Below are 26,103 nucleotides of genomic sequence, written 5' to 3'. Positions count from 1 at the left end.
AAGAGAGAGGGGTGGGATGGCAGTCGCTCTGTACTCTTCAATACACGTACCAAAACAGTAAGGTGCGAAAATACGAACTTGTAGAAAGATTGAACAGATGGGGCAGCTAGTCGAAGAGCGTCAGCCTTGTGCTCAAGCGCGAAATTTTGAACGCACGATAGAGAACGTACCGGTACGTCAGTGACACTGTGGGGGGAAGCGCGGAAACGTACCGGTACGTCCGTGACAGTGAAAGGGCTAGAACTACGTATTTCACGTAGACTTTTGTAACCTACACGCCGCACCCCATAATCTGCTACATGAAACAAGATGCAAATGACAAAAACATCAGCAAGGCAACCAGGGCGTGGTGCAAGTGGTGCCAGAAGCCCCTTTGCCCAGTGCATGCTTTGGCCGCCACTACAAAGAGAGCAGTTTCATCTACTTTCATGGAAACTATGGATAAACAGTGCATCTTGTGCATGGCAATTCGAAACCAACCCTTAGATTTTGGAGTTTTATGAATTTCTTTCACCCTACACCTCAAAAGTCCCAGATATGGGTTATTAGATTAGGAAACGAAGAATGACCAATAAAACATTATCTGGCGTAAAAGGTTTCAGGAAATTTTTTTTTAAATATGTTTTAAAAAATTGGCAATTCTGCAGTATAATGTTCTTCTTTAATGAGGCCTTAAGGGGTCTAATGCTTCATGAACTGACCCCTGAACACACTACCTCCACTGAAAACAAGCCCTCTATAAGCCACAAAAGGTCAAAAATAAAATACAGGTCTCTGCCTCTGCTGACAATTTTCTGAAGCATAATGCAGTGCAGTTTTTTTGACGGGGGCCTTTAAGGCTATGCTACAAGCCATTCATGTTAGAGTGGTGATCGTAGTCGTTCTTGGCCTAGATATCACGAGTTTAAATGACGTTGTGGGATAAAAAAAGGTTTCATTTGGAACTCAATTGTTGTTAGCAATAAATAAGTCTTTTGTTGCTGAAAAAATGACAACATGCCAACCACAGAACCAAATTTCAGTAAGAAAAACTAGATCCAGTAGTTGCCACAGTCGCTTTATGAGAACAAATCCTGTCTCACTTGATGATGCTCACAACTACCATGCAAGAGGTTGGGCATCTGTACTAAGACAGTAGTTGCTGAAAGGCTTGGAGTTTTTCGATGGTCAGTCGCCAAGCTGCTACAGTGCAAGTTCTCTATATGGTGATGTAATTTGGGCCTGAATATTAGGGCCAGCAAGGCTGAACCACATATTGGAGATTTACTTTGCTTATATCTACTGTCTCATGAAGTAAACGCACCAAAACATTCCTAGAGCAAGCACTACATAATTCTCAAAAATGGATAGATGCATGTAACTTCCCGCTGAATACTTGTCTACTCACTGTGTTGCTGACACGCGAGCGCGTAATTCAGCACATGCGAACCACGCCCGTGGAGCCTGTGTTTTGAAGCACAGGCTCCTGCTTCTTCAGTGCTAGCTACTCTTGTGCTAAACGATTTGTAGCACTTGGACAGCTGTGAGAGACCGTCTGTTCCCGAGAGAAAAAAAGCAGTCTGAACAGGTGTCTAGTCGTCAAAAAAGCACAACACTATATTTCAATCAATTGATACTGAACATAAGTCAGTTAACAATGTCTGTTTGCTACAATGCACTTATCTAAAAAATGGCCATTGCCACAATACCAAGAATTCCGACCTTTAAAAATGTTTCCCAGGCCAAAGCATTTAAACTGGATATTTTTGCATGCGTCTACATTTAGCAGGCGCGATTCGAGTAAGAAGGCAAAGTGGTACGTGCCTATTATGCGTCATAACACAAAAAAAAATTGCGGTTGGAAAACTTTTTCAATGTATTCTGTTTCTTAAAACTTTCAGACAGTATTAAAGGCTAGGAAGACCATATCATTTCGCAGCAAAGTGCCAGTGACCACAATTTCCATGAGTCACATGAGATGCCTGTTATTTGAAGCTATGAAAATCATGCATTCTTGAGGCTACGGAAAAAGTACTTTGGTTGGCACTGACTAGCACGACACTGCAACGCTATTTTAACAAGATCCTGGTATCCAGGTTTCATTTAGTGGCGCTTAACTTCTAAATGGGCAGAAGGAGGACAAAGCTAGCCATGCCACATGTATTTCATTCACTCTAGCAATGAACCTGCTTTTTTTTTACAGAAAAGTTTCAGTCAATTTGTGGGGACGGCTGATTACGCGGGGAAAAAAAGCAGACAGATTTTTCTGCGGCGTCAAAATTTTATATCAGACATCGACTCGCTCGTCCACCTGCCAGTCTCTTTGCCCATCAACAACAAACGCACGCACTGAACATGTTGCGCCCCTGCTTTCATATCGCCGCCTATTATAGCACCCCAGTTGAAAAATCCACCAGAATGGTTTGGTGTGTTCTGGTGTTAACACCAGGATTTCCTGGTGTGGCTGGTGTGGGCACCAGGCCAGCCTGGTGGTGCTGGTGGGCACACCAGACTGGTGTCGTGGTGTCTGGTGTGCACACTAGACCGGTGTGGTGTTGTCTGATGTGCACACCAGACCGGTGTGGTGTTGTCTGATGTGCACACCAGACTGGTTTCATGTCGTCTGGTGTGCACAATAGACTGGTTTCATGTCGTCTGGTGTGCACACTAGACTGGTTTCGAGTCATCTGACGTGTATGATCCAGCTCAAGCACACCAGACCTGTTGCTGTATTCATGTGCGGGAGCCGAGCGCCACCAAAAATATCTGTTCGGTTCATTCTAGTTTGCATGCAAGATGTACCGGATACAATCTCAGGCACATGCCAGACATGTGGCCAAGGGTTATTTCATGCACTGACACACATTTAGGTTGGTTTGGTACTTACTGAGATTAATGAAAGATTTCTGTCCTGCTTAATTGCATAGTCCATTGCTGCAACTATGGGTGTTCATGTCTTCACACCACAGTCAAACCATAAAAAAGTCAAAGGTAAATTGTGAGGTACATTTGCATATCATACAGCATATAATTTAGTATTTATTACTATTACACTAAGGATGAATGGCAGACTGTTTATTATGTGGACAAAAAAGGCACACTTTTTTAGCTTCCAGGTATAGTTAAATGCTCATATCAGCCAGGACAATAAAAAATTTGTATCTGGTGTGACTATGAAAACATAAAGGCATGACAGCAGGTTGAAAAGCTTGAAAGAAATTAAAACACGTTTATTCACAAAATTCAGCATAGAACTTCTTCGTTTCAGAGCTGCAGTAGTGCCTTCGCGAAATGGGCATTTGGGAAAGTGCCCCTGAAAGCATCACAAAAGAACACCATCAATTCATTCCCCTGAATTGTAGCAATGTGGGGCCTTTCATACAGCCAGGCAGCTTCCACAGTGCTTACCAGTGCCTTTCACAGTGATCAAGACAATGAAATTACTGGTATCAGAATGGTGATAAGGAGGTGGGCTTTTGTGCAGACACAATACTTATAGGGCAGGTGGGAAAGTATGAAGTGTTGCCAGCTGCATTAAGCTCAACAGCAAATGCCAGCTCAGTTGATAACAAATTGTGCAAGGGTATTTGAAGACAACTTCACACAGCACTGTGCATTTGCTCATCGACGCAATGCCAGAAACCATAAGGAACAGCAAGACAGAAACAGGCATGGCTGAGTTGGCAACAGTGAGAAGTGCTACACGGCAAAACAGCCGAAAACATCCTAAGCTCCCCCTGTGCTATAGATTCTGCCTGTAAGAGCTTAATTTTCTGACTGACATGAGAGCTGCACATTGTTAAGAGATGCAGAAGAGAATGTGAACTATCAAGTTTAAATGGCCGAGGATTATTTCGTGCACTGAACAAACAACACCAATTGCATAGCTGCTAAAAGGAGCATTTTGCTACTGTAGTTTACTTGCTTTAACACCAGCTAGGAGAGATGCCCCAGACAACTTTTTCTTCAACAGCCAAACAAGGTCTCAAGGTCAGCACATGTAGGTAAAAAAAACAAGCAAAACACATTTTACATATCATTATATCAAGGGTCTTGGAAAACAATGCCCTTCCAAAGTTACATGCACTGAAAAAATTCACCGCTGTACATTACCACTGAAGGCTATGGAAAGGTGCAAAGGAAGTGCAAATACACTGTAGACAACATCTTCAGCATGAGTTGCTGTTTTTCATGACAGTGCCTACTTCGAAGCATGAAGGACAAGAAACCAAAAACTCGTGCTCAGCAGCAGAGCAACAAATAATGCACAAGACAGTACACCGCAACTTGACATTACTTAATAAGGCACAATATTATATAAAAAAGGGCTCATATCACAGGATACAATGTCAGTCAGGTTATCCAGCTGAAGTAAGCAAAGAATAAAAATAAATGGGTGCAGTCTTCACTGGATATAAAGGAATGCATGAGAACTGGTTCAAAGAACTGTTCATGTACTCGGAACAGATTGAAAACACAGAGATAACAGTCCCTGATAAGTGTGTTCATTTAACAGAAATGAACACTTACAAAAAAGCTGGCTCATTCGGGTTGCTAAGTCATATATATAGGGATATATATTGTAGAGAAATCATCAGCTAAACTGCATATACTGTGGGGCAAAGGCTTCTCCGAATACTAAGTTCCGAACCTCATGTGAAACACGGCACTGCAGGAGCTTTGGTTGGTCTGTCCAGCGGGCTCAATATTTAAGGCTACGTGTTCCCTTGATGGAGACAGTTAACAAGTACGTATGTGAATTTTGTACTAAGCTGCCATTGAAGCATGTATGTGTTGACGTGTTGGCAAATGCAAAGAAAAACATGCCTATCGAAACATTTTCTTGCTGAACATGCACAAGAGTGTACTGGATGCCACTGCCATGTGACAGTGAACATGCACAACAAACAAGACAGTGTGTTAATAATAATGCAACACGCTGAAACCTCAAACAACACTAACTAGGTACCTTGCAATGTGCTGTCAAGTTTCATGACATTTTGAATTTTGTAAAATGCAATAGCAAGTTGGCCACAATCATAAATGGAGATCAGTGAAAAAGTGGATGAGTGAAACTGCTATGAGGAAGATGTGCAACAGACTGGGCAAAGGGTATTTTGTCTTTGTCGAAAGGATCAGCATCATCATTTTTGCATTTTTCACAAAGCTGTATTCGTGTCTCACATGCTGCATACATATCGTAAAACTGTGCTCAGAATGACATCGCTTTGAAGCAGTTTTGACCACTGGTTTTGTAGAAAAAAAGAGGAACAGAGCTGTAGCAATCACTTCATAAAAAGACCTCAAATATGGTAAATATCCATGCCGCAGTCTTTTGGATGTATAAAACGACTTGCATGTACACTGAAACTTGCTTCAAGAAGTATTATGATGCAGTTCACCGATGAAAAAAGCTCAAAAGCTGAAGGAGTTTAAATTTTTGTTTCCCTGTAAAAGTGGGCCGTGTCGAACTGTACACCCGTGCTTGTAAAAACATAACACCAAGGAGGCCTGAAAGTTAAAAATATGCTGAATGGTTTGTTTCATAGCTCGGTAGTATCCAGCATGCAAAAATATGGTGCAGAGGGGCAGCATTTTCCCATTTGACAGCATTTGAAGCAAGTGGGATAGAAGTGTCTTACTCAAGAATATTTTCATGCTGTTCCCTCATGGTACTGAAAATGACTAATCACTTTCATGAAGATTAGGCATCTTCACTAAGAATGTGCTCTCCTGTTCCACAAGCACACAAGATGAAACAACGCTTTCTTCGCAAAGCATGCAGAGAGCGATGCCAAATGAAGGGTGCTCGATTCTGAACAAAAAGGGCAGCTCAAACGCTTCAGTAATCAATTCTTGACACAACAGCAAGATTTTACTGTCAGCAGCAAACACCTTGAGAATTTTAACACGTTTGCCGTTACTTGCTTCCAGGTAGCATAAACATGTTCTTTCTGCTTGTTGATAATGGGCGCTGTTTACAGTGAACCCCTTGACACGAGCTCTAAGGTACTCACTTACACATGCCTCGGAATCAATGTTTTGCCTCAACAGTATTTGGATGGGTTCTTCATAGACACAAGGTGGCAAAGCTGCACCTAAGACAATAGATTTGTGCTGTTTAGAAATTTTACCTGCAATTAGCTCCTGCTGCTTTTTCAAAAATGGAGGAAGAGGTACCAGACGTTTCAAAGAATTTAGAACTCCATTCATAATGAATCTTTTTGATATTTGCCGAGGAACCCCTTTCGCAGCAGACACAAGCTTCAAGATGTCCCCGTTGCCCCCTTCAAATGGGAAGGTTGACGTGGCCTACAGTGGACCTGTCATCCTAACAGATTTCGCCAGATGTAGAAGTTGATGAACATTGAATGTTTGCGCACTTTCATCATAAAATATTTTCACTTCCTCCACAGACTGTTTCAGCAACCTTTCTGCAATAAAAGTGTCACTGCGTTCAGCACGTTCTCTCAGCAGCATAAAAATGCCTTCTACCAGCAATGAAAAATGCCTAATATATCTATCTGGCAGAATGTTTTGAAGGCATGGCACACTGTAGTATAGCAACCAATACTTCCATTCTGTGGCTTTCCAGAATGCCCTCTCTGAAACTGGCCTTGGCAGTCTCTAGAAGCTTATTGGTGGCCGTGCTTTCAAAATACGCTGATTTAGCTCGGCAATTCTATTTCCTACATACCAAGGCTTCCCAGTTACAGACAGCCAAAGCTCTGTCATTTGTGCAGTCACACCCTCCAGGACACAATGCATATAATCGGGAGGGAAGCCCCAGACCAAGTCCAATGTTCCTAGCTTCGTAACTGGAGATGGCCCCTCCTCTCCAACGACAGAGCACTTTCTTGTAACTGCAAGGGACATGGCTGACAGCACAGTGTCGTGGGACTTCAACCATGGCACCGCCTTCAAACGTGTACTTTACTGTGCCTACAACAAAAACACAACAAATCATTAAAATCAAAATTCCCTTCATGCCGCACAGATCAAAGCAGTAGTAAAGAACAAATGAAAATAATTAAAAACATGAATATAACACCGGCAAAGTATAAAACATCCAACTAGCCAAGTAGGCTGTTATTCCTTACTTTTACCGCTGGCAACCAATCTGCCATGTAAAACATATGCTGTATATCTGTGTCCTTCATAAGACTGAATGAAAACAGGAGTCTCACCGTCAACTAAAGTTCCCTTGTTAAGACACCAAGTGCAGCCGTAGTACCCATTGTACTGCTTTGCATTGAGCAAAGCAGCTCTGGCCGGTGAGTCCACACAGCAGCACACAATTCTGACTGCAGACTCCACAACTTGATCAGCAAAGGTCCACATCAGTCTGCCAACCTCTTGGAACTTGTTCACAACGGTTTTCATAAAGAGATCTGCAGGTGGATGCTCCTTGCCGAACCAAACTGCTCCAACCAAAATATTCTTCCATCGCAGAGGAACGGGAACCTCATTGAGGGCTACTTGTATTGGCCACACAGAACCTTTGCTTGACTTAAATACCGGTGCACCATCAGTATTCATCGTCAAATTTAGGTCACTCCATTTCATTTCATGGTCGCTGCGAACTTTCTTGTAGAGGAGGCCATCTGTGATATCGGTGAGAGCCTCTGGGCATGATGAAGCAAGCTGACGCAGGTTGCTTCCAACTATTTTGCCCATGCGTTTCAGGAGCTGTTGCAGTTGTCGCTTCAAGTTAAGAGTAATCAAAAAGCTCCCCTTCTTCAAAACCTCTCCTAGGCTTGCAACTTCTGAAAAAATTCGGCAACGCCAGTGGCTGGTACCATTGCCATCAATTAAGAACTCGCAAGTCTGTGAGTAGAAGGCAAGGTGAGCAGAAGGTATGAATGCTCACCATTTTTTGCTGAAGCTTCCACAGTTTTCGAAAGCCATATTTGGCTGAAGGAAAAACCTCTTCAGCAAAGAGGGCGTTCAGAAGCTTGAGCAAGCTGTCAACTTGTGTCCATGGTAGCTTAGCTGCCACAACAAATGATAATATCAGGAGCATGGCTTGCAGTCGGGTTGTGGACTGGCCAGGAAGAGTCGTCTTTGAGTTGGCTGCGATGAAATCAGAAAGATCATCATCTGGGTCGTCAGCTTCGTCATACACATCAGGGTCTCCCTGCTCAGCATTCTGGTTAAAAGAGGCAGCACTTCCTGCTTGTTCAGAGAGCTGAGGTAGTGGCAGCAGACATTCTTCACTCTCAGTTTGTTCGTCTGTAACCTCAGCGTCCCCTCTTGGTATCTCATTTACTGCAGCTGACTGCAAAGAATAAACAAACGAGGAACGTATTAGCTACATCAGACAGTGACGAAAGCCCGAGTGGCATGCTTTGAGAAATCTGGCCGATTAGTGGGTCAGCATCTTATCATGGCATGACGTGAGCCCAATTAATGCTGAATTGTTTCTCCATCCTCACACCGCTTGTTCTTTACCCAGATTGAGCATTTGAGACTACTCCAGCTGACGAAATGGGAATGGATGTGAGAGGGCAGCAGTTGTAATTGCATCCACTGCACACAACTCTGCCACTGGCTGTGATAAGATGCTGACCAAGTGACCGGCTCCAGCTCTCACAGTGCTATAAAGTGAGCTTCACACACTGACATGAGAAGATTTGTCTGAACCGGTGTTCTGCTGGACAAAGAGAGAGACCTGAGAGATCCGCTATGTTGAGGGCTCAGTGTTTTTACTTTTTGTCATTCTTACTGGTATGCAGAGGAATTTTCCATAAAAATTACTATGGGCTCTAAAAAGTGTCAGTGCAATCCGTGCTGCTCACAGATGATGTCAGAGCAGAATTGCATGCATACTTCTCGGCATTTGTTGCATACTTAACCAAGTGTTGTCAGTAATCAGAGCTTTATTTCCTCGGATGTCTTTTACACCATCGCCTAGGATGGTGAGAAATGACAGGTGGTGGCTAATGTACGACACGTAAACTCATGTTTGCCACATCTACATATAGTATGCCGATCTAGTCGACACCTCTCACACATTTATAGTGTTCAGTTGGAGTTCGTGTTTGACTGCATTTATGTTGATGAACTCTTCTATACGCAGCATTTTTCATTGGCGCCTGTGCTCAAGTCCCCAAATGATGGCGGCTACATCCAATTTGGCTGCTATTTGGCTGTATTTCAGCCTGGCTATGTTACAAAAGGCCCTCACAACGCAATATTTCGATCCACATTTCACCTCACCAGTCTCCTTCTGCTTCTGTTTCTTGTTCCTCTTAATTCGATGCTGCGGAGTGCTTTTTTTCCTGATCATTGTACACCCGCGCTGCCTTGTTCTCTTCTGCCGCAATCTATGATGCGACAAACTTTTTTGCCATGGTTTATGCCGCATCAATTCATCATTTTCGTTTTCTAGCCCTGTTTCTCATGCTGCGTTCTGCTATCAGCCGTCTGCATCCATCACAGACAATGGTTTGGACGTTGATAGGCCATGTAAGCTCCGCCTTTTCAGGAACTCTCTTTAGATGCTTACCGCGCAGGCAAGAGCATGACCACTGCCTGCGGTGGGTGTAAGGACCCTAGGTTCTCGCGATTCCGCAAAAAAAAAAATCTGACTTAAGCTTTCTCCCCCCCCCCCTTTCACAAAGAAAAAAAAGTGGTGGGGGGGGGGGGGCAAGTTGAAATACAGAATAAACGAATAAGTCGGTAATACATGCACATCGCACAGCAGCAGCCGCGCCGTCATGATCCGTGCCGCCGGTGCTCGGCGTTTCGAGCTGTCCAGCTCCAGCACCCGTTTGCCCTTCTTTGCTGTCCCTACTTCGCTCAACTTCTGCAATGCCTTTTATTTCGCAGCGACCCGTACCTCCTTTCCGCATCCACACCCACAAATATGCACTTGCTCGCCCCGCGTTTTGCTTCAAAAATTTACTGAAAAGCGGGCTTTTTCTCACGGCTCGCAAGCCTAATGGCAAAGGTCGCTTTTGCAACATTGCACAGCTCGGGAAAAAAAAAAAAAAAACACTTGCGGATTCTTTATGAGTTCATGGAATGTAAAACTTTTCGCCGCAGAAAGTGAATGGGCCCTAGCATATGACGTAAACAAGTCGGTGAATTACCTGCGGTGCTTGAGACGTTGCAGCGGATTCATTTTGCAGCCGGCTCCATGTCGTCTGCCGCGGAATTTTCGGTGATAGAGCATTTGGCTCCAAATAGGCGCGGTAGCGTTTTTTTGGAGGCATGTTGGAGCACCTCCTTTGCACGCTTGTAACAGGCTTGTACAAATAGATGAGGCGTTGGCATGTATAAGGTGCAAGAACGACACTGAAAACAGATGGAACGTACAGCCAAGGAGGCGACGACAGACTGTGCGGGAAATTCCGCGCGCCCGCCTCTCCTTTCTTTTTTTTTTGTTTTATAGCGTGCTTCAATGCGTGCCCGCCTCTCCCAGCAAGGCAAACGCTACAATCTAGCCAAAAAGAAAGTGGCGCTTACAAAGTTAACTACTACACATTTGCAACATATAATACAGATAATAACTCAATCTGTTTAGCAACGCGCTAAAGCTGTGTGAAGTCTCATCAGCATGCAATTTTTTGTTTGACAAGACTGCAGCGCCACACACACCATTATGTTGTCAAAACATCATGTAGAGAGTTTGTTCCAACCGTTTCAACATCCTTTTTGTTCTATACTGCGCGACGTTGGTGACTTGCTCCCGAGTGTGCCTCACTGCAATGGTGTTTTACGTATACGTAAAGTTTCTGCTTGACAACGTGAAAAAAGTCACTTCATCGGTTCTTGTGAAAGAGTTCCACCCAAAGAGCACGGAAGATTTTGCGGCGGGAAATATCTATCAGGTTTATTGGGAGGGAGATGAGAAAACAAAGGGCGGATACTACGACGCAGAAATCCTACAGATGACAGGTAAGAACACCTTTATTTCTGTCTGAATACTTTTGTAATTTCTACTTTGCAGCAGCTGTAGCTACCCGTGTATTTACGTAGGGCGTTGATTGATATTGAAACTTCATTCAGCCTCTATGTGTGTTCCGCCGTGAGCACGCTTAACACGGACGCTCGAGCGATTGTCTTCCACTGACGTTAGTGCCGCTGGGCGTCAGCCGCTGTGTCTGAGACAAAATTAAAGTGGAAGCAGGGCACGAGCTGTCTGCAACGTCCGCAAACATACCGTGCAGTATAGTCTTGGACTCTGCGCCCAGCGCTCAGAGGCTGTAATATCAGTGCAGGACGCGCAAGCGAGCGTTCCTGTTAAGCGTGCTGACGGCGGTACAGCACTCGAATTTGCTTGTCAGGGCTATAGGAATGTGTTCTTGAGCTTTTCTGCCTTTCGTAACGCGCACCGCTGTTGTGCAGTTCTCACGTTCAACTTGCAGGTTTGCGAATTCCGTCCTGTTTGCAGCATGTTGCATGTTGATGGATGTAACGAAATTAATCTGGCAGTGTCCGGTAGATGGTAGAGTCGCCCGGCTGAAATTCCCCCGGCACCTCCATCAACTGGGCCTCGTGAATACGTTTTTTTTTTTTTCTCACTGGTGCCCCTCCAGGCATTCTTCAGTTGTAGTAATGAACTGTCTTATGTACAAGTGATGAGTGGCTGGTCTTCCCAGGGTGAACCCGTTGCTTTTCTTTCTTTTTTTTTTGGGGGGGGGGGGGTTGTGTGTATCACTTGGGACTAGTTCGGAAGCATAAAATGTATACTTCACTGCTCTCGGTTACAGCTCAGTTGATGACCATCTCCTAGGTGCATGTATTGAATATTAAACTGTGAAGGCCTCTGTAGCCGAGAAAGCTGCCAAATGTGACAGAGGTTCTCACGCCACACTAGGAAGGAAGTGTCGATTCTGCATTGTTTCTTGAAAACTTGACATGAATGCGAAATTCTAGAGGCCCCGTGTACTGTGCGGTCAGTGCACATTAAAGAACCCTAGGAGGTAGAAATTTCTGAAGCTGTTCACTGCGGTATCCCTCATAGCCTGAGTTCCTTTGGGACGTTGAACCCCCATAAACAAAAAAACCTGGGGCTGCAGTTTCATATAGCAATGTTTGTTACTGCTGCTGAACAGTGGCGAAAATGATTCATTCTAAAAAAAAGGACAGACTACTCAATTGAGCAGCCAGTCTCTGATGAGTGTTGGGGGAATTCTGGCTGATGGCCAGATAGGCACTGTCAATTAAATAATTTAGAATAGAAGATGCTGCAAAAGGCTTGGTGCAGGAAACATTATCTTGCATTTTATCATTACAATCAATGTATGGAAAATTGTACGAACATGCCCCTAAAAGAGATTTCTTTTCTTTCCAGAATCCAAAGAAGAAATGGACCAACATATTTCTGGTCAATGACATCGTGGAGCAGTCGCGCGCCCCGCAAAACGCCCAAGAGACCTGGCACGGGATAAAGTATGTATGCGCAATTGAAACCCGAACCTTGTAATGAAATGTGATGTTCAATAGGTTTTCAGTAACGTTGTGTCACATGCAAGCATTTCTGTAGTTTGCGTCCAAAGAAATTTAATTTTTTTTTATAATGTTAAAGACAATATGGGTGAATATGTGTTTTGACACTGTGTTAACTACTGCAGATTCGAAACATCAAAAAGTGGCGGATGCTCGCGCAGCAGGCCGCAACGGACGACCTTATGGCCAGTGGCACGCAGACAGCAGTATAGAAAGAGGTGCAGAAGCTGAGAAAAGAAAACGAGGAGCTGCGCCAGCTGAACATCGAGCTGCAACACCAGCTCTTGCGCTTCCTCTCAGCTGATGGTACACTCCTTATAATGAGTTTTTTTTTCTGTATTTCCTGCTGTGCAAGCTTATTGATTCAATGTTTTCAGGTCACATAACCTTGGAAAAATTTTTGGGTGGTTTAAGAAGGAAGTGCGTGTGTGTTGGGGTGGGAGGGGGGGAATAGCTTACGGCGCATATTGAAATCTGCGGACTGAAGAGCAACTTGCTCTCACTTTGAAAGATTTAACCTAGCCATGACTGCCGACAAATCTTTTTGTGTTACTCTTTTACTCTCTTCCCTTGCTTTAAAACACCATACCAATAATTGTTGTACCTGCTTCGGTGGCTGAGTGGTCAGGGCACTTGGCTGCTTAGCCAGGACACCTGTGTTCAATCCTGGCCGTGGTGGCGGCGTTTTGAAGGAGGCAGAACACAAAAAGGGTCCGTGTACTCTGCAACGTCTGCATATTAAAAACCCTATGAGGTCAAAGTTATTCAGAAGCCCTCCACTGCGGTGTCCCTCATAGCCCGTGTGTCGCTTCGGGACATGGATTAATTGTAAATTGTGGCTAAGCCATAAATCACAAATTTTTCTTTCTTCACAAAGTCAACACGCTAGTAGTTCACTCAGTCATGTTGGCTTGTTCAATAAGACCAAGCTTTCCATTAATGCCAGATCTTAAAATTCATTAGTTCAGGCGTTAGAAAACAAATAATAAATACCTTGCAAAGCCATATCTAAACATGCAGTTTCTTGTGGGACACGAACTGATAGATTTTTTGGCACAGCAGTGAGCCATGCCGCAAAAAAATCTCAAGCTATGGGAAGGAATAACGGGGGATAAGGTTGTAGTGGAGCTTATTTTGGAGGCACTTTTCGCACAGGTGCATGGCTGATTATGTTGGAATCAGTGTAACATCTACCACAAAACTGCGTCTGAACTTGAGTCGGGCATGAATCTGCAGTCGAATTGTCAACCAGCACATACATGAGTGTGTATGAGGCTGTTAGTGGAGTGCGAGGCGTTTACCATGGGAACAGGCACACAATATTATAAATATACGGGACATGTGCCTCGCCGCCTGCTCCTAACAAAGACTCAAGACTCGTCCTCTGTGGCTTCAACATTTCTCTTTGAAGCACTGAGGCGACCAACTTGCAATGCATTCTTGCAAAGAGCAGTAAACACAGGAGAGGACGCTGCAGCCAGGCAAGGGTTGTACTGCTCCACTCCGCACCGCTGAGGAGCGTTCTTTCAGTGTTGTAGTTTAGAGGCCTTGCACTGGATAAAGCGGGACTGCTCCACATTGTACTCTTGAGGGTAGCTTAAATATTGTCTGTTTTCTGCCTCAATATATAAAAAAATTAAGCTGTGCTCAAATTTCGCATTACAAAAAACCATGATCGTTGGTGAAGTTATTTTCATTGGTCTACATCTCTGCCACCCTTTGCAGCACTGCCTGCTGCGTCTGCACCTTCCGCGGCCGTGGCGGCTGCATCTGCCAGTGCGGCACCTGCCCGTGCTGCTTTTGCCTCTGCTGCACCTTCCCATGCTGCATTTGCCTCTGCTGCATCTGCACCGGCGCCGTCTGCTTCTGTTCCACCTGCGGCATTGGAACCTGCGGCATTGGCACCTGCGGCACCGGCACCTGCGGCATCAGCAGATTCTTCACTGATGGCTGCTACATCGGCAGCTGCTACCTGGGCGCCTGGAATAGATGCCCCTTGGGCTGAAGTGTTATCAGCTCCCTCCTCTCCGCCTGCAGCCACCTCTGAGCCTCCACCGAGCCCCATTCCTGGAGCCCTGGCTCATGTGGTCTTCACAGAGGGCTTGGATAGCCAGGAGGAAGGCCCCACCAGGGAAGGCACACAAGTGTGCACAGTAGCAGAGGATGGGAGGGTATGTTTAAAGATACAGCTTAATAATATTTAATATTAGTAGTAACGTTACTACTTAGTTGTTTCACATAATAGCGAAGGCGAGACAATGAAACTCTTGTGTCTTGTGCCACAGGCACTGGCAAGGTGGCAGAAGCAGAGTACATTCACAAGCAACAAATTTGCCGGGCAATTACTATTCAGGCAGCTTCATTCCTTCAGTGACAGCCACAACATTAAAGTTCCCCTGACCATGTTCAGAGATTACAAACAAACAAGTACTCAGGATAAATTGGGCCGCTAGTGGCAACATCTGTACATCGTTTTTTGGTGTTTTCTAGCTGATAAAAGCTGACATTTTGAATGAGAGTGGTCTTTGAGAATATAACGGGATGCATGCCAACTTAAATTTATATTGTGTGTTCCTCTAAATGATAGTGTAGGAATGCAACAAAAAACACACCTGTACTTCCATCTTTTCATGGCTTGCAGTGTAAGTGTGCGTGCTTTGGTAATACTGCACTTTTCAGTTGCTGGAACCAAAACAGAAGGCAGCGAAATTTCTTGATTGTGATAGCTATATCTCCAATATTAATTGGTCAATACTGAAAATTTTTGTGGGAGGGCATTCTTTGAAACAGGCCGGGAACCATAGAAGTCAAACAAAAATCCAACCAGATGGTGGTCAGGTGCACTCGGGTGCGACGAGAGCAGTGTGGAATGAAGCACAACTCTTGGTTCGGAATATTCGAGCTTAACAATAGACTTGCATGGGACCTGGGTATTGATTTAGGCAAGATGTGTGGTATATAGCTGGTTGTCTGCGAGTGTGAAAGCTTCGACAGCTAGTGAGAGGACACATTCTGAAAATATTTGGGGCTGTGAATTCCTCAGGTTTTTATTGGAAATCAGTGGGAGAGGCATTTTTGTTGCAGTGGATGTAACATGGCCAATTTTGATCGCTGTAATTTCTTGGAAGTGCCTACCTTTTTCTTGTTTTGTTGTTTTATTACTTGGCCAGGGGCCGCAATATTGTCATGAGCTGAAGGCAGATACGAAAGTGACGTAACCTTTTTTTTTGCGCTGCATTAACTGCTATATTCCAACCTACACTCAACACAGATTGCCTTGAAGCAGCTGTTTTTATGGGCTGTATGGCTGTGTGTGTTTTTTCACATTATGAAGTGGTGTTGAAAGTAGTTTGGTTTGATTTCATGCAGGTTCACCTGGCCAATGGGGTACATCTGACCAAAGAGGTCCATGACCAATTACTGACAGTGCCAAAGGACTCACACTTCGTGAAGCGAGCCGCGACTGCCATTTGGTCGACGGAAGTGCTCGCTAAGCGGAGTGTGACGGGCACACTGTCAAACCGGTTCGTCGCCCAAGGCGGAGAGAAGCCGCCTCAACAGCCCCTCACCCCCCACAAAGTTGATGCACTGAAAGGTGAATGCGGTCAGCTTGCTCTCTGTTCTGTGATTTAACTGCAGTTTAACTCTCAAATTTATTAGTTCTGTGATTTAACTGCAGTTTAACTCTCAAATTTATTAGTGAGCAGACTAAAGTTTTCACTCAATGTGCTCTGTGTCGGCAAAAATTGATTGCTGTTGGTGTTACACATTCTGTGTGATTGATATTTTGCTTCCACCTTCAGCCATGAAATTAAATATTTAAGTGTTTTTAAAAGAAAATAATGCCTGAAAGGTTTATTGTTCACAGTGGGAAAGCAATTGAGGAATTTTGATAGCAGATAATTTGACAGCTAGTGGAAGAAAGGACCATATGTTGTGGCATCATCAGAACATCCCGACTGGATTGTGAGAAAACTGCCCATCATGGCAGGTAGCAGTGAAATTAATCATTGGTTGTGAGAGGTGGCTCTTAAATAAAGAAAACTGTGAGCCGCAGAGCTTAAATGTCCCCTCAAATTTTTTTGTTTGTTTACAGCTGCATTCTAACGTACCGCAGCTAAATTAACTAGTGCGGAGATCCAAATGTGCGGCATTCTAACACTCATGGTGCATTTTCTTTTCTACGCAGTGTTTTTCACGCACTACGCATCAAGAAAGGGCTACGCAGAGGAGGACGTCGCCAAGGCCTCGAAGAACATTCGAGTGTGGTTATCACAAAAAGCCTGTGAGCTGCGGCGACAGAGGCCCCCGAAATAACCATCTTGCGTAAGCATAGAAAATTGCATGTTTCTTTATCCGAGAAGTGGCATGGGATTTTTTCCTATGCAACTTTCTCCATATAATGCACCATTACGTCTCACCATACATACCGCATGCAGGAGGGCACATGCCAGGCTCGTGAGACGAGCCTGTATGCTTGCATGCATGGAAACGTCGCTGGTGTCACGGCCAGGTGGATTTTTATGCCCATAAACGTCAGCCCGGAAACACCAGCCCGGAGACACCAAACCGTATTTTCTGGTGTTAACACCAGGCACAACCTGGTGGGTTTCTCAGCCCCAAAAACACCAGCCCAGAAACACCAGCCCGGAAACACCAGCCCGGAAACACCAGAACCGTGTCTGAATTTCCACTCTGGTGTTAACACCACATACGGCCTGGTGGAATTTTCGATTGGGACCGTTTACTCCAAAAGGTCGGAGTAATCATTCGTATAATCGAATGATTAGTCAACGGCGCCAGCCAATCGCTGTTAAGGCGGCTGTACTAAACACCGGCTTTGAAGGACAGGTGCGCGTTTTCCATACAATATTAAATAAAAGTAAATTTTCAGTGATAATGAGGGGGGTGGGCTCATTATGCAAGCAAATGGACAGCATGCCCCATTTCCCCTCGTGAAGTGCCCCAGTGCAGTTTCTTCTTCTAGTGACAAGAGCGCTCATGAAAGGTTTAGGTTTACGGGGGTTTGACGTCCCAAAGCGACCCTGGCTATGAGGAACGCCGTAGTGAAGGGCTCCAAAAATTTTGATCACCCGGGATTATTTAATGCGCACTGACATCACAGTACACGGGCCCCTAGAATTTCGCCTCCATCGAAATTCGACCGCCGCAGCTGGGATCTAACCCGCGCCTTTTGGGTCAGCAGCGTTCACGAAAGCTAAAAGCAGACATGTTATTAGGTAACTTCTACCACAGGCACTGGAAGGAACTACTCTTTGTAGAGAAATCATAAAAAGACATTTACACAAAAGACTGTGCGAAGGGCAGTATGTGCCAGCACCTTTCTCCTTTTTTTTCTTTATTGTGTCACGGATTCTCTCCATGTAGGGGGCAGAGGTAAAGCCAAAATGCCTGACAGAGCCTCTGCGCCCCCACAGTTTAAGGCAGCATAACGTGTCATTTACACACATATTTGCTAAACATTTTTAGCACACAACAGAAAAAAAAAATTCAGTTATTTAGATCACATGCCTTCACAGCATTAGTTTTTCTTGAACATGGTATAGTTTAAAGAGGAAGAAAAGGCACATGCAATAGGTATTATGTAATAACAAAATTGGCTTGCATCAGAAGCCAATCAAAGAAAAGAAAAACCACAATTCATTGGTCCGAAAAATAAATCGCATATGCAGTAAATAGATCAGTACATACAAGCATTTCAGAAATAAACAAGGTTTAGACTGATGTGTAGGGTACATGCTGAAACAATGGCAAATATATTGTACAACCGAACAGAGAAATTACATAACATAATATAACATAAATAATAGAAATAACATAACATAATGCAACGTAGCTGAGGTTACATGTGTTATCAGGGATGAGCGCAAATTAACAAAAAGAGAATGCAATGTCACTGCCCACTAATAGCTTTTTACAATTCTTTTTGAAGTTGTGGAAGGATTGTGTGTATTGTACATTAAAGTGATCACTGTTTAATATGTTAATTGTTTCATAATTCAATGTTTGCCTTCCGTAATTAGTTCTTGTGGCGGGCTTGAGATGGTGTGATCTACGTATTGGGTATGAAGTGCAACTGTCTACGGGTATTGTGCGCAGCCTATTTTTATAAATCCACTGAAGTAGTTTGAAATAATAAACTTGATCTGCTTTAAGCATGCTGTGTTTAATGAAGAGCGGTTTTGTTCGGAGTCCTCGTTTGTCACCAATATAGTTTTCACACATTCTCAATATTTTCTTTTGTATCATGATTAGTTTGTTGTAGTTTGAAGCTGTCGTAGTTCCCCGTACTAGAATGCCGTAACTGAGTTTTGAATAAAAAAGTGAATAGTATAATGCTTGCTTCAACCAGGTGGGTAGTATATTTTGTATTTTATACATGCAGCCAGTAACTCGAGATAGCTCACTTTTTAATTTGTTAACGTGAGTATTCCATGTAAGGTCCTCTGTAAACCATACGCCCAAGAACTTTTGCTCTGTGACTTCTTCCAGTAGAGTGTCCTCAAATTTCAGATGAACACAGTAGGGGTCTCTTTTATTTGCTGGCTTCACTCTGAAAATCTCTGAAAATCTCCACGCTGCGGATGGACCATGTTCTCCTTGTCCATATTCATAAGAAACTTCACTGGAGGCCAGAGCACCGTGTCATTTGGAAAAGATGGAGGGGGAGGATAGTGAGGTAAAGGAAGAGGGAGAGAGAGGAAAAGGAAGGCGCTACATGAGTACAAGAGAACTTTTTCTAACGCACTGACAAAAAAGAGAAAGATGCAAAAAATTGCGCTTGTACATACCTTCTGAATAGGAGATATCGCCACTTAACGTAAGAATCCAAGTCATGGTGCCGTGAATTTCATAAAAGTGGGATTCGACTGCAGTTATCAGCTGTCTTGAACAAGCAGGAATACTGATACTAAAATGATTATTTAGCTAAAATTTTTCGTGTTGTGCACCACCAGATACATGCAAAAGATCTTAATTAAGAAGCAATGGCCTGTCGAGGCAAACCGAAACTGGTGTAATAATTACGGCAAGTGTTTTCATGTTTTGAAGTGTGGGGAAAAAATGTTGAGAAACTGTTGGCAAAATCATGCACGAACAATAGCTGTTGGTGTTCCATTAGTACTGGCTGTTGAATGGTGTGCCCAGTTCGAAGAGCTACAGTTTTGCCGACCGTGCATGCAAGTGGCAAAAATCCGGTCCTCCTCTGGGGCTTCGAACGCTTTTACAGCATGGAAAAAGCATTGTTTTGATTCTCTGAAACTTTTTAACCGAATATTTTGATGCACCTCGTATCATGTTGCGAGTTAAACCTAGTTGATTATTAAGAAAAAACATGCATGTGTTTTCTCTGTGCAGCTGCCAATAAAGCAATTCTTATTTTACGGCTGAATTTGCACAAAACTGAGGCTAGTACTGTACTGATGACTTGCGACATACATGTGTTGTCACATACATACCATCTGTTAAACTTCCAGCAGGCTCATTGATTTCATGGCCAGGTTCCTTATTCAGTTCCTTTAATGGACTACGTTGCGCAGTATGTTTAGATTCTGACCTGAAAAGACTTGATCTTTACTCAAAGTCTACTTCCAAATTCACAAAAACAAGCAAAAATCCAGTGCAGAAATAAACCTAAATGAAATATTACTGTTACTCTGACACTGCCTTGAAATTAAAAAAGCACTGATTTTTTGAAAAATGTCTCCGCTTGTATGCCTCGTTTTTTGTGCTGTCCCGAAGTTTTCTCGGGGAAGTAGACTGGAATCTAAGAGATTATTTCATCAACTGCGGCTACTGTTTATAACAGGGAAACGCTCAAATAATGGGCGTTTTTCTTTACTGTTATGTCAGCTTGTATGCTTCATTTTTTGTACTGTATCACAGTTTCATCGCTTAAATCGACCAGGAATTACTCTAAAAGACTTTTTATGAACCACCGCGGTTGTCTATTGTGAGGAAACGCTCAAACACTGGGAGTTTTTTTTTTGTTACGGTTTTGTGCCTAGATGCTCACCTCCAACAGTATTGCATATTGGGCGAGTTGGTTGACATACATCTTGCAAACTTTTAACGCGAAAAACACGGACAGAAAGAGTAGACGACACGAGCACTGGCTAAGAACTGGAAGTTTGTTCGAAAACACGTAGGAATATAAAGGATGAAGGTGCGATAAAATCGTTGCTCAAAAACCAAAAGAGGAAAACTAAACACAACAATCACCGCCAGCCCCTGCTATCAAAGCGAAAAACACTTGTCCAGATATGCTACCTCTTTCTCCCGTATAGCAATAGACCGTTTGGCCACGCACGTGTTTTGAGCCTTGGAGATAAAGTATGCCTCATAAATTTCCCTGCACAACACGTTGTCATGCTTGTACACAATCGTAGTGTTGTCAAGGTCCGGCGAGCACATGCAGGTCTCGAGTTCCTTGCACCCACGGCAGTGCAATACAAGGTTCGAAGAAACCGGTTTCATACAGTCCAGTCAGTTCTAGTGTTTTGTACGTGTTCTCGAATAAACTTCCAGTTGATAGTCAGCACTCGTGTCGTCTACTCTTTCTGTCCGTGTTTTTCGCGCTAAAATTTTGCAAGATGCTCACCTTGTAGAGCAGATTTCTTCATAACTATTGTACGTAGATTGACCCGGTTTATTATGCTGCACCCCTAACACCATAGTGTAGGCCAATACATTTTTTTCTCAAATTTATGAATTTAAACTTTTTGTAAGGAATTTCCTGCTCACTCTAGATAAGTCAACAGATACTGCATTGCAAAAAATTCAAAACCAAAATTTGTGCTTGGTGAAAAGAATTCTAAGAATGTCGTGACGTGCAGCATACCAACAGAAACGAAATATAAAACTAGCCTTCGGATTTATTTTACACTGCAGGTTCCTCACAAGATTCGGAGGAAAAATACATATTAGGAAATAATTTTCTAGAGATATAACTGTAAAATTTTGTGAGTACTCAAACTTATATCTAACATGCTTGAAAATTTCATATAAATGCATGAAAAAAATTAAAAAACGTTTGTTGAAATTCAAGTCCTGCAATATATAGATGTGATCACCTAAACAACCTCAAACCAAATGTTCCAGATTCGGAATTTGGGGAACCTCATCCCTGTAACCTATTGCAGATGATTACCTGAAGCGTATCTCGTTAATTAACTTGTAGGGACATGCTGATTTCTAGAAAAATGTGGCGTGTTGAACAAATCGAGAACAGAAGTAGAAGAGTAAGCTAGTTAAGAATCAGGTTACATATAAACAACTAGCCTGGAGAGCTCTTCGAAAGCAGATACTGCTTTTGAGAAACCTTGGCAGCAGGATTAGCAAAGATTACAAGAGGATAAAGGCTTGGCTGCAGAGAAACAGCTCAAGTAAATACCAAAACTTCCTTGCCCAAAATCAGATGCGCCATGACAGCACATCCCTATAGTGGCTAAGTATTTTTAGTGCGTTGCATATGAAATAATTATAAATTTTAGCCTGCAGCATTGGAATATACTGGTAACTTTAATGAAGAATATGGCTACAACTGAGCTACTTTATTCATTCAAGTTGAAAAGGGGCACTGGTCTTAGAGCCATGATTGCCGGTTTTCAATAAATCAGAAAACGGGGTTGTGTTCAGTAACTGCCAAAGCTGAGGCCACGCAATGGGAATATTTAGCATTATTTATAACAAAACAAAATGTCACAAGTCTGCAAATGAAGAATTTGGCATGAAGGACAAGCAGATGGGGGCAAACATGTAATAACTGCTTAGCAGCATGTGGAGGTTGCCCGCTACTGCCTCTCGTCGCTCTTCTCTCACCCAAAAACCCTACACCCTCCACACCTACCTTCCTGGCATTGCCATTTAAAGTGCTACACAGCAGTTAACCGGTACAATTAAGCAGAACTGTTAGGCACAACTGCCCGGAATTAAAACTAATTTTAGCGATATGCCAGTGCAGCACAAAAATTCATTTGCATACCAGACTATGCCCTCCATTAACCTTTCAGCGCATTTCTTGGATCGAAACAGACAAGCAGTACGCAGCTGGTACTGTTCACCGACTGAAACTACTGCTACTGCTATACGAGCTCATGTACAATTATCTGAGCGCCATGGCTGAAGGAAATGCTCGTTTACGGCATATACATAGCTCAAGAAGCAGAGTATGTGCCATGCTTTCTGCTTCTACTCTTGACGGCAGTTAAAGTAGAGTTAACATGTAACATGCCAGATGCATTACCTGCATGAAACAGTGCGAGATAGATGGTGGTGGTGGAAAGTTAAGCATGTAGATGGAAATGGAAAGAAGGTTGTCTGCAATGCGTAGTTTGATTTGAGCTTTATCGCAACTGCATGCGACAGTCATCATTGGTGGTTCGCAGGTTGCACTCAGTGTGGCTGTAGGCTCAAATATTTAAGTTATGAAACAGCGCTGTGCTTTGGTATTCAATATCTGGAGGGGACGTCGATCAATTGGCTAATTCCAGCTCAAGCCTTCAAAATTGTGCACGGTTTCAGTGATAAATGGTGCACTTACTTGATACGGGCCCAGGCCTGTTGTTTCTTGCGTGCATATTCAAACTGGCATTTCTGCGCCTGCTCGGCAACGGGCTGTTCCTCCAGGCTCTGGCCAAAGTGTATAAGCCGTGCTTCTTCTTGTGCACGGGAAGTTGTTGTCTTCAGCAGCTGCGCGACGGATGCCCGGGACTCGACCAGTGCCCTGGATGGCAGTAGCGGCCGGCGCACCTCGCCTTTAGGAAAGGCTTCTACTGGTGGACTTGCAATAGCGGCCCTTGCTGCAGGAAACAAAGAGCAGAGCCAGCACTGCAACTATGCATTGTTATCTCAGATGAAAGAAAAAATGAAAAAGTAAAAGGCAATATCTGTACTGCCTCTCAAAGGCTCTCTCAATGGCACATTGGCTGTAGCAAGAAATAAACGTACATCAAGAAAATGTGGACTGTTGTATCTTTGTTGTCAGTTAATTAAAAGACCCTGGAGACAGTTTACTCAGCGCTGTAGACTAGGTGGGCGGCTATAGCTTTCCTGACTACTGGAAGATGCTGAGGAAGGTAATGAACCCTGAAACCGCTAAATGAGCTATTGAAGTGAAATTCTTTTCGGATTTCCCCTACATAGTATTTAGCATATCTCCCTGCCGAATGAAAGTAACAGAAACTATGGTGAGATTTCCTAAAAAGTTTTAAATGTAATGCGTCCTCGCTCATACTCCAAGAAAACAGCAGGCTCACGTAATCTAGTCCTTCCTTAGATATAGCCAAGCACTATCTCTCATGAGCCAAACAGATGGTAAGCTCATGCCGCTGACTAATCGCAGGCCTTGATACCTTAAAGGTCCTTTGAGATCAAGTGAATCAGGGTAACTGCCATTTTGGAACAAGATAGTTTCTTGAGTTGATCTTGCAGAAAATTATGCAACAGTCACTATGACATAAATCGTTGACATAACAGTTTTATATAGTAGAATATCACTGATACGATCACCGTTGATAAGAGTTCGTAAATGTCTGGCTGTAGTGCATTGTGCACAATGGGCAGAATTCCATGAGCTCCTAACCCTTTCTCATCCTGCTGCAAATGATACGAACCAAGAGATGTGACAGTGCTCTCGAGCACTACGTGCTGCCCACAGAGTGCCAGTGACGCGGCACGCACAGCAAGATGTGAGTGGTGGCACAGAGCCTGCACTTCGCCGATGCCGCGAGTGGGCGGTGGCTCACAGCTGTAAATACTAAATCCGGGCAGACGAAAACAGACCTGAGTGAATGCGTTTCCAATGGTTCTGCATACTGATTTTCATCGGTTTTGATTACATGAATTTCGAAAAATATTTAAATATTTGTCATGACTCCGTGAGATGCTTACCATCAAGATTGTACTGCATTATGCATACGCCAGAAAAATATTAACCATGGACTGTGCTGAATGAATAAAATTATAATGGGAAGAGCAGACACACATGCACATTAGCATGTCCCGTGACAAATGTCAACACCTCTATATATTGAGGCTCTAACGGATATTTACTACAAAAGTGGCATGGGTTGATGACAGTCTGTGCCATCAACACAAAAGTAGAGGTAAGCTTAAAACGTTTGCAGTGGGCTGAAAAGCATGTGCAAACAAAGTTAGCTGCATTGTCTTTGTGCTGCTACAACACTATTATCGGGCCTTTGGCAGCTCTGCTGCTTTCGGCTCAGATGTATTACACTGATTTTAAAATCCAAAGGCAACTGCATCAATGCCTCCACTCTGGATATTGTTGCCGAACTATGGAGGACCTGGGCACATACCAGCTTCAATGCACAGTAGAGTTTTACTTTAGTTTTATTGAATACTATACACAAGTAGAAGTGCGCAAAATAAAAACAAGGTTGTACATTGGCTCCTGAATGGAGAAAGAAGGGCTGCCGACCATGTGAAAATGCCGCAGTATCCTCAACTTACACTTTTGCCAAGAGTGTGGTACATGTCACCTCCTCAAACATTGCCCTTCCTCAATAACAGTTTCACTGGTATTCATAAAGGTGTTTCTTTTCTCTATCCATTAATATATGCAGGGGCTTGGAAGCCATACGAAAATTTTAAATTTCGAATTACGTACTAAAGGAACTGGCTCTCTTTGTCATGTCCGAAAGGAATTCTAAACGCTTGGCATTCAAAACATCTGGGAGCAGTGCAACCAAGAGAACCCTTAATATGAGCATTAACAAACAACAGGACTAGTCTGACCATAGGGAAGGATTGTGTGAATTATAGAAGGAAATTGCCACAAAAGACCATGCATTCTATTGAGACTTTTTTTATCCATAGAACTTCCGTGACCACCTCGATAACATTCTATTTACGCTACAATAATGAAACAGCCTAAAGACTTTCTTCTCAATATTTTCTTTGGAGCAATCGTAGGCTTTATGCCCAAATGAGCATACCTAGTTGTGCAGCTGAGAAACTATATAGACCAATTTAAAACGCTATTTTTCAATACGGAAGTCATGCTTTCCCTCCCCGATCATTGGCATCTGCAAACCAAGCCCTTACAGACATGCCAGTGGCCACCCCCTACCTAGGTAGTAATGTGCTCGGCATTAACTGAGATCTTTGGTATTCTGAAAACTATAAAGCATTGGGGTGAGCTTAAGACTGTCCCTAAACTAAAACTGTCTACGTCTACCACATATACCTGCAACTATTTTTTGCATATTGCAGTGCTGCTGGTGCAGCACCGCTCTCAGCACAGTGGCAGTCGAGTGGTATGAGAAAAACCTCCTCAACTTCTGGCCAAAGAAAGTTTGGCCGTGAAATTCCCCGCATCGCAGTGCGTAGGACTTCACTCTTTAGATGATGGTGTAGAAAACAAGCATGCTCTTTCAAGCACAAACCGAACGAATCGCTGAACCGTGCTCTTAAGAAGGCCTACAGAAAAGTGACCCCAGAAGACACCACGGCTGTTTTAGTTCTGAGATGCGCCTACGAGCCTGTTTTGAAGCATAACATGGACACACTGAACTTGAAATATGAGCATTTGCACGGAATTGAATGTCCTTTCCGATAAAGAAGCATGCTTCATTCTATATTTGTATATAAAAGATCAGGTTGTTTTTTCGTGTCAGCATTTTTCGG

Source organism: Amblyomma mixtum, chromosome 3 (genome assembly GCF_055824585.1).
Source record: "Amblyomma mixtum isolate Tamu chromosome 3, ASM5582458v1, whole genome shotgun sequence".
Taxonomy (NCBI): domain Eukaryota; kingdom Metazoa; phylum Arthropoda; class Arachnida; order Ixodida; family Ixodidae; genus Amblyomma; species Amblyomma mixtum.
This window is presented reverse-complemented; position numbering follows the sequence as displayed.